This window comes from Cajanus cajan, chromosome 10 (assembly GCF_000230855.2).
Source record: "Cajanus cajan strain Asha chromosome 10, NIPB_CcT2T_4, whole genome shotgun sequence".
Lineage (NCBI taxonomy): Eukaryota > Viridiplantae > Streptophyta > Magnoliopsida > Fabales > Fabaceae > Cajanus > Cajanus cajan.
Window position 1 is genome coordinate 48,109,905 of NC_138526.1, and position 10,159 is coordinate 48,120,063.

Here is a 10,159-nt window from a genome sequence, read left to right on the forward strand (position 1 = left end):
GGATTTATACTTATATATGGCTTACCAATGAAAGATTATCGACAATGATATATAAAACTGAAAAACCATTGCCATTACTAGCTAGTTAAGTCAACCTTCATGAGTGTTATATTATGTTAAAAGTAAACAATTTCCTGTGATATTTATATATGATTTGTTCATGAAGATCCAATTTTAATTGTCGAAATCTAGACCTTTCGAGCATCGCCATCATATCTTTTTAGTTGACTCCGCTAGCCTTAATTGTTGTCAATATCATAATAAATATTAATATTGATATCTCACATCACGCACATGACAATTTCGAAAACTGATTGTTGTTTACGGCGATTTGATGAGCAATGTGTGACTTGAATTCAGTCCATTGATAAGTTTATTACAACGCATTTGTTGTTCGATGCACGTCTCTTGCAGCCTGGTGTGACCACAAGAAGCAATGTGCATGTTCGACTGAAAATGAAAATGAAATAAAAGTCAAATGAAAGAAAACAAGAGAAAAAATAACTTGAATTAAATTGTTAGAGTTACACATTTTGGCTTCTTAATGTATCATGAGATTCTATATTAGCGCCTATATGTATATTGTAGGTATATGTTATTCTTAAGCTGGCCTTTGCTACTCTTAATTAGCATCTTGCTATAAATACTTATATACGCGTGTAATTCAAAATTAGAATTGAAAAACACAATTTTATTGATTGATTAAGTAAAATATCTAACCCCTAAAACATTGTATGAACTACTATTTAAAGACAAACTTACAAATTTAATTACACGTTTTATTTAATAATTAAAGACTAACTGATTAAACACCATGTGTAACTTGTGAACTTATCTTCACAACTCGATCAAGATTCGGACATGTCTCGGTCAACACATTCCCAACTAAATCGATCAATTCAACACTTAATACCCTATTTGACTCTCACTGATAATTGAATGTATGGATAAGCTTAAGTAGTAGTATTTTGCGTATAGTCAACGAAGGCCAAAGAAAAGAAAAGCTACTAAATTATTTATAATTAATTTCCGTGTGTTTACTGAGGCAAAGGTACAGATATTACATGTAAGAAGTCAACGGGCTGAAGATGACCGAAGACAAGTTGTAAAAGAAAAAATGTGTCTACTTTAATTACTTGGTTTGTTGCGAATAATGTGACCCACATGCGACCACAAATTGTACATTTGTACTAAAGCTAGCATAATGTTGGGGCCAACAATTTTGATTCACTGCGCTCTGATCTCTTTTCGGGTTCACAGGTATTAAGTTGCTCCAACGATCTCCAGCGAGGTGGAGTTACCTACACAGAGACAGACTCAAGTAATATTTAATTAACTCAGTGAGTCAAATTAAAGAGTCACTTGTATCTCCAAACTGCTTTTGAGAGATATTTATAGTGAGTGTGAGGCAATCACAAATCTAAAATCCTGTGTCATTACGGATAATTTTTAAAAAAATAAAATTTAATAATAGTCATCATCATAATGTATATACCAACAACAAAATATAAAAGTTGAAAACAGTTATGAGTTTAATATATAAAGTTAGAGGTTAAAAAATAAAGAAGTTCAGTTATGATGAAACTCTAATTAAAAAAATTAATAGTCTTTTATATATTAAAAATTGATAAGTATATTTTCACTATGAATTCAAAAAGGCTTAAATGCAAATGTCCCTATATGGTATTAAATAATATTTTTATATAGTCAATTAAAATTGTATCGAGTTAATAAATAATAAAAACCAAATGTTGTTAACCAAATATTATATATATATATATATATGAAATTTGATATGCATAATTTTGAGTATATTATCAAATAATTTAATAATTGAATAAGTTAATTAAATTTACATTACACAAAAACTTATTGAAAGTATTACGACTTGGTGTGAATTTATAGATTTAAACTTGGTGTTAAAGAGAATGTCAAATTCTGTTGACACCGGATGTAATTGTAAATACTTATATCAAATTTTATACTTTTAATAATTTTTTGTAAAACATAAATTTAACTAATCTAACCATTAAATTATGTGATATCAAACTAAAAATCATGCATATCAAATTTTACATGATTCTAAAATTATTTTGTAGTTCAACACATGACTTCATTTTAATGTATAACATGATACTTAAAATACGTAAATATTCATTTTTTGATAACATATCTAAAAAAGATAAAATTATATGAAATTTGATATACATGATTTTGAGTATAATATCACATAATTCAATAACTGAATTAGTTAACTTTGTGTTATACAAAAAATTATTAAAGAAATACAATTTGATGTAAGTGTTTAAACTCACATTATGTCAACGGTTATATATATATATATATATATATATATATATATATATATATATATATATATATATATATATATATATATATCATAAGAATAATTCAATTAAGATATCATAATTTATAACTAAAAATTATTTTATTTTATTAAAGGTAGTGAATTTAAATATTAAAATTTTATAAAATTGTTTCTTTAACTTCTATCAATGAAATTCAATTATAAAATTCTTTTTTGAAAAATATAAAATGACATAAATTACAATTTAAAAGTTATTATGATATATACTCCTATTATAAGAAATTCATTAAATAGAATCCATTTTAGACATTCAATCACTATATATAGGTTTAGAGACTTAAATAATTCAGTCTCTAAACCGGTTTCCTAAGTTAATAAAAATTGAAATATGATAGATTCTAAAGTCTATAATCAACTCAAAAAATTACTTATTTAATTAAAGATTGATTTTATCAGTTTCTATTAGAAATGAAGTTAAAGATTCATTTTCCCATTATAATCTCCTTTAAGAGACCGGTTTTTCTGTCTCTAACTGAAATAAAATTACAAACCCTCTGATTTCAGTCACTATTAACACATTTTAGAGAAAAAAAATAAAGAAAAAACTGTGGCTAACTATGAAAATATAATTTTAGATTAGTTATAGAATTAATATTGTTTTTTTGGTCAAAATAAAGATATTAATATTGTTAATACTATAAAATATTCATAAATAACTATGAAATTTTTATAATATTATAATTTTTTTCAAACTTAATATGAAATTATTATTATTAGTATAGTTAATCAAATATAAATAAATATTTTAACATGAGAAATTATAATGAAGTAAGTAGTCAATAAAAAGTCATTTATTAAAAATGCATTGTTATTACAAAAGACTACTATTCATAATAACAATAATTAATATAATTTAATTTAAATTTTAAAATAATAGTAATTATCTATTTTAAAATAAAATAAGATTTAGTATATTGGTGCTTTAAAATATGTATGGATAAAAATTATTTATCACTTTTCTTTAATCCATCATTTTAGTTATTAGAAATGAAAATATGCTGAACTTTAAATAGAAATTTATAATCTTACTTAATCTATTGAATAAAAAAAAAGTGATGTTTAAACTTTAAAAAAGTCTATGTATTTAAAAGTATTAGACTTATACTTATAAAAAAAACGGTTATAATATAACTATAATATTATATTATTAACAATATAATTAAATAAATAAATTTATAACTCAAACAATTTTAATTATTTATATTTTTTTCTATACTTAAACATTTTACATTTTCCATTCTAAAAAAATCAAAAAATAGAAAATAAAAACTTTAATTATTATATTTTTCAGTTGTTATTTTTCTTCAACTTCATTATTGATTTTTTAGAGTATTTCAAATGAAATAAAGGAAATATTTAAAAAAAATTGATAAATTTATTGACTTGTTAATATAAAATAAATTTTTAAGTAGACTAATAGATTAAACTAAACTTTTAAAAAAATAAAGTTATACTTATAAAAAAGTTTATAATAAATAATAAATCAGATTTAAACTTTTATTTTATTAAACATGGTCAATGTATATAGTAAAATCTAACATATTCCCATTCTTACTAATCACATAAATGGAATTTATCAAATACTTTTGTTTTTCTTAATTAACATGGACAGAATTAATAACCAAACCCTTAATCCTATCAAATAACGTACCAAAAAATTGACAATTAGTTCTGCTTATTTAAATAGGGTTACATTTGATAAAATGAAGGATGTCTTCTATTCATAAAAAATAAAAAATAAAATAACCTACGAAACACAATATAGAAGAGAATTGCAATGATGATCATATTAAAAGAAAATTCGGGCAGAGAAGAACACTTGAAAGAAGCCCCAGAAGAAGAACGAACACTTTCGGCCAAATTAATGAGGGTGGCTACGAAGAATGGAGGATAATACCATATAATTAATCTCCCTTCTTTCTCTACTTCAGAAGTTTCCATGTCGTTGTCTGCCATGAATGATATAGAAGCAATTTAGTTTCATGTATGCATCAATCCACATCTACGCTATATATACTTCTACCATTTTGCTTTTCCATTCAAAATAATAGCAACCATAGAGTGGGACAGTGCAAAATTAACTCTTTATTATTAGTAGTTAAAATCTAGTACTATTAGGCATATTATAGAATTCATTAAATAAAAAGGGATCTACCAAATTTTTATGTTTTTCAATAATTAATAATTAATAATAAACAGTATATACTAAAAAAACAAGCGTGTTAAAGAATATTTTTTTAGTTAAAAAGTTATTATCGGCCCCATGTCTGCAATGTTAATTAGCTCAGTTAATACATTATATTAAGATCCTGCAACTCTGAATCTGAACAATAAAAAAGGGTCATTTATATCTGTCACATGCAAAACTTAATTAGATCCGCACAATGTACAGTTAATTAATTGATCATATTCTTCTTCTTCTTCTTCTGTTTTTTTCCCCCTTTTTTTAGTTGTATTTGTGTTTAATTATTTTGTCTCTCTCAAAAGAATGGTTCAAAAGAAAGGGGCAAAGGCACACTCTCTCGTGATATTTGTATGCTAAAAACGATCATTAATGTTTTACCTTTTTTCGTGATGAATCTTAGATCAAAGGTAGCTCGGCATCTCTCTGTTTTGGGGCCAATTTTATTTTTCTTTTTTATATATAGCCAAACAAAAAATATGTAATCCCACAAATTTGTGCACTGAAAAAGAAGCTTTAGGCTCTGCTTGATTGGTTTTGAAATGGATGATGGAAAAGGAAGGGTAGTTACATAAAGAAAACAGTTGTTGTTGGCATATTTAATTCCAGGTTGTCTTGAATTTATGAATGCATGGGTAAGTGTTTGTGTTTGTGTTTGGAAAACGTGGGGTGGCTGCATCCAACAACAAAGATTGAACGTAACATAGCGATGGGTCACTTCTAGTTTTCTCGATTTAGAGCTATATATTAGTTTTGTACAGAATTTTTTTTTTTTTTTCCGATTCGTTCATGGAGTATTTACCGTCGATAACAGTGACTAATTTTCTCGCTACGTTGGAGGTACCTCAAAGGGTGAGATAGCTGGCCCCAAGATTTAACGCGGTTGCATACACAAGGCAGGATTTGAACCCCTGACCTTGCTTAAGGGTAGATCAACCCCTACCACTAAATCACACGTAGAATTTTAATTTGCGGCAGTGCCCAACGGTGTCCATGTTACATAATGATGCCATTTAATTTAATGCAATTCAATTCTAGCTATGGCCGAACTATTAGATATGCAAGTTTATCAAGCTTTTTCCAATTTTGGTTTCGTATACTATTCTTTTCAACTGATTCTTTGTCATTTCTGCATCTTCATAATGGAAACACAAACACAAACATACTAAACTTAAGAACCTAACCTTATTATGAATATATTTCCATTTTTAAATATTTAAATTATTATAACTTGTGATTTATAATTTAAATTAAGCTATGATTTATGATAAGGTTTTATTATCTGAAACATTAAAATAATTTCATCTCCCAGTTGTTTCGCCATAAAGCATTTCGAAAACTAATTTTGGGTTTACAAAAGAAAAACCGGTGAAGAGAAAATAATTGCGCCGGACAAATGTTTGTATAGTTGTCATTTGCATTGGGCCATTTTTCTTGTTGGTGGACACAAAATAAAACATTTAACAAATGTTTTTTTATGACAAAAAGACAAAAAGTTTTGGTCTCACAAAAATCCTCAGCCTTTAAGTTTTAACTTGGGCCAGCACCTTCTTCCTTCCCCTGCCCCCTCAAAAAAAAAGAAAAAATCTATCACTTACCAGAAAGATATCGAAAATAGTACAGTAGTACTTTTCTATGTTTTGATATAAAAAAAAAGTATAATACTTTTCAATATTTTGTTTTGATTTAATTTGAACTTGTGTGTCAATTGTTGTTTTTGTTTCAACTATGAATTTTATATTATTACGCTTACAGAAAATTTTCTTGATGATGTACTACAACTAATTGTCAAGCGATTAAGCAAAGGACATTCAAAGCCAAGGATTTTTGGAAATAAAATAAAATGCATTGATAAAATGACAACTAATGAGTGAACGTGTTTCAGTGTTTGTTATGAAAAAAATATCTTGATAAGAGACTTGAATTCAAAAGAAAGAAAGCAGCTTAAAGAATACCTTTTAAATTACGTCTTTTGGGGAGTAGAAAAGAAAATTATAATATGCTATATGTCATGTAAAACTGAAATATCTTATAATATAATGGCGTATTACTAAAAATGGTTTTTATTAATTAATTGTTAAGATCATCAAACTATAGGAAACAATATAAGTTATAATTATTAACGAATGTTTAACTCAGGTACTATATGTTTAATTTTTGTTAAGTGTTGGGTTTGATCTTATAAATTGAAACTTTCTCATTTAAATTCAATGAGCTAACACTATCTTGGCATAGACTATATATATATAATTGTATTATTGATTAAAAAAAATATTTATAAATCACGTCGATGAGTAATTTTTATTAAAAAATTTTACTTACTATCTTTAATAAGTTTACCCTTCCAATCATAGACATTTATAGTTCAAATAGAAATATTTTGTATGACAAATACATGTGATTTTTAGAAGAATAAAAAAATTCAAGTCAATCTTAATTAATACCTTCACTTAGTAGTATCAACATTGATGTTCTTTAATATATACTAAGTTTTCTGTTTATCTATTCTTTTTATGTGCCTGTTTGGAGTCAAACAAACAATGTGAATCAACATTCTCTTTCGACATCTAGCAGCATAGAGTAAATTTCTTATCAATTGATATGATTATAGTTTAAATATATATTCTAGCGGATGTGCATCCAATCATGTCCTAGATGATTTGTTCAGTTTAGAATCGTTTTTCTCGAGATATTAGAATTATATGTAACAATAAATTACGAGAACGTACAATAACAAAAATTAACAGTTGATCGATTATCCATCTGTGGTGGCCAGTGAATAGTGACGATGAAATAAATAATACTACAGAACCAAACAACGCGTACAAATAGATGGAGAAATTTCACCTTCTACCTCTCTTCTACATTGATTGCTCAGTTTTGTATTTTTTTTTCTTTTTAGATATTGTAATTGTGTGTACCAACAAAACAACTCACAGAAAAAAGCACAAAAATTAGCAATTAATTTAATTGATTAATCATTTGTAGTGGCCAATGAATTATAATGATGAAATAACACGGAACAAAAAGTTGGAGAAATTGGCACTTTCTTTAAGTCCACAAAAATCCAAGAAAAAAAAATTAAAACATTTAATCAATAATTAATATTGAGTCGTTGAAGGAGATAGATTTTCCACAGGTTGGATAATTGGTTTAGAAATTGTGGAGTGTGCATAGTGATTAGTGAACACCATTACTTTGCTTCCGTTGCGTTTGGCTCCAGAAATTAATAGCAAAAAATAGGGATCGGTGTACCTACTACTAGTCCTCTATCGTTTGTAGTAGGAGTGGTTACCATAAATTAAAATAAATCATTAAACCATTCAACATAAAAAATTAAAAAATCAACTTAATAAATTGAAATAAATTAGTTAAATTGAGGCAGTTTAATGATTATTAATTTGATTTGACCCGAACGTGTGTTTTAATTGATTTAATTTATAAAATTAAAATACATTTACTTGAAAATAATTTAATCAACTTTTATGTTTCAATATAATGTCCTGTAATAAAAAAAAATTCAAATCACTTTTTTTTAAACAAAATTAGTATTGTGTTTGATTTTGAAGGAAAAAAAACGACATACAATATTTTTTAAAGGTGTAAGTGGATACGAGTAATCAACGATCCTAAATTGACCTAATCCAATTCAATAAGTTTAGATTGGATTTTTTTGGTGTTTGAATCAGACTAAATTTAATCCGATCAAAATTCGATACTGTATGAGTCAAGTAATGAGTTTTGTGTTTTCAACACGGTCATATATAATAATAATAATAATAATAATAATAATAATAATAATAATATTTGAATGATCATTTATTCAAGACAATATTCACTATCATCACTCTTACTGAGTAACAAGTTTTGTATTTTAGGTTGATAATATATTAACAATATAATATATTATTTTAAATTTTATTTTGTATAAATTAATATTCATTTTTTGAGTTAATAATAATGTAACAAGTTAATAAATTTATTTTAGAATTTAATTTGTATCATTGTTTGTTTTGTAAGTTGATAACATTGAATTTGTAATAAGGTATCAAATGATTTACATCTATTTTAAAATATTTAAATTTTTACAAAAATAAATAAATATAATTATATTGACCCGATTAATTCAACCAAATTCAACCCTTTTGTAATTGGGTTGGGTTGGATTTTTAAAAAAATTACACAAAACCGACTCAATCTAACCCGTTAAAATTTTGATTGGATTGGATAGTAGGTTTATCCAAATTCGACCCAACCCAACTCCCTTACACCCCTAATATTTTTAAGTTATTTCATATAAAAATTTATAGTTTGTTTAACTTATTAATGCATATTTTACAAATTTTTCACATTTTTTTAAAATCATTTTTAAAAGAATTTATAAATTAAAAAAGCTCATGAAAACATAAGATTGTAACTATTTAGTGACAATATTATGAGTGTTCATGTGGTGGATGAAGTTGGAATGAGACTATTTACATTCTAATTAGACCCAAAAATTGATAGGAACAACTTGAATTTAAAACTAACCTGATTAAGACTCAACAGCTAGCATATAGTAAGATCAATTTAATTTATTGACATGGTATATGAATTATAATATTATATAGTTAAGCAGCACTTATGCAGTTAAGTTATATAATTAAATTTAACATTAACATAAATTTGTAGCATTTATGTATGAGTATTAGTCTCATAAAATCTTTAGATTGGTCAGTAAATATCATTACAGATAATCATTCATTTCCAAATTAGTTGATAACATTAAATTATATCTTAAATTTATTTATATTTTTAAAAATATCCTTAACAATAATATTGAGACCTTTATTCTATAAGTTACTCGTTGAATTAGGAGAAAAAAAACTTCATTAAAGGTATTTATATATATATATATATATATATAAAGTTAATGCAAGATAAATTTTAGAGATTTTGTTAAAATGACTAAGCAGCAAGATTTTTTTTTTTTGTTGATAATTATCTTAAACTTAGTTTTGAACTTATATAAATGTTTTGCTGTCATGGTTCATTGTTAAAATGAAAACAATTTTGTTTCATTTTCTTTTAATAAAGATGCTGATATTATATATATAAACAGCAATACAATGTGGAATATGTTACTAAATCGTTAGATTAGCATTTGAATAAACTATTCATATGAGTATGAGCATAACTTGTGTTTTTAACATACTTTCTAGCATACTTAACACACAAATTTAGATATCTAGAAAGGATGTTTCGGCATTCATGAAGAATAACTCCCAATTTAGAATTATCTGAAAAATTGGACTGAATTTTATCAACTGCCTCCCTGCAATCCATTTCAAACATGACATAAGGCATATCAAAATCAATCACCCATTTTTAGGCTTGAAGTAGTCCCAATCCAAAAGTTTTTCCTTCAATCGTCACTATGCAAAGATTTATCCAAGATGTTCTAGCTATCATGAATTCACCTTGATCATCTCTCACACATATACACCCAGCGGAATAAAAGTAGTCATCTACCTTGATCATCTCTCTAACACACACACTTGTTTTTTTATGTTTAAAATTCCAAATTTATTTATAAGAGTGCAAAAGCA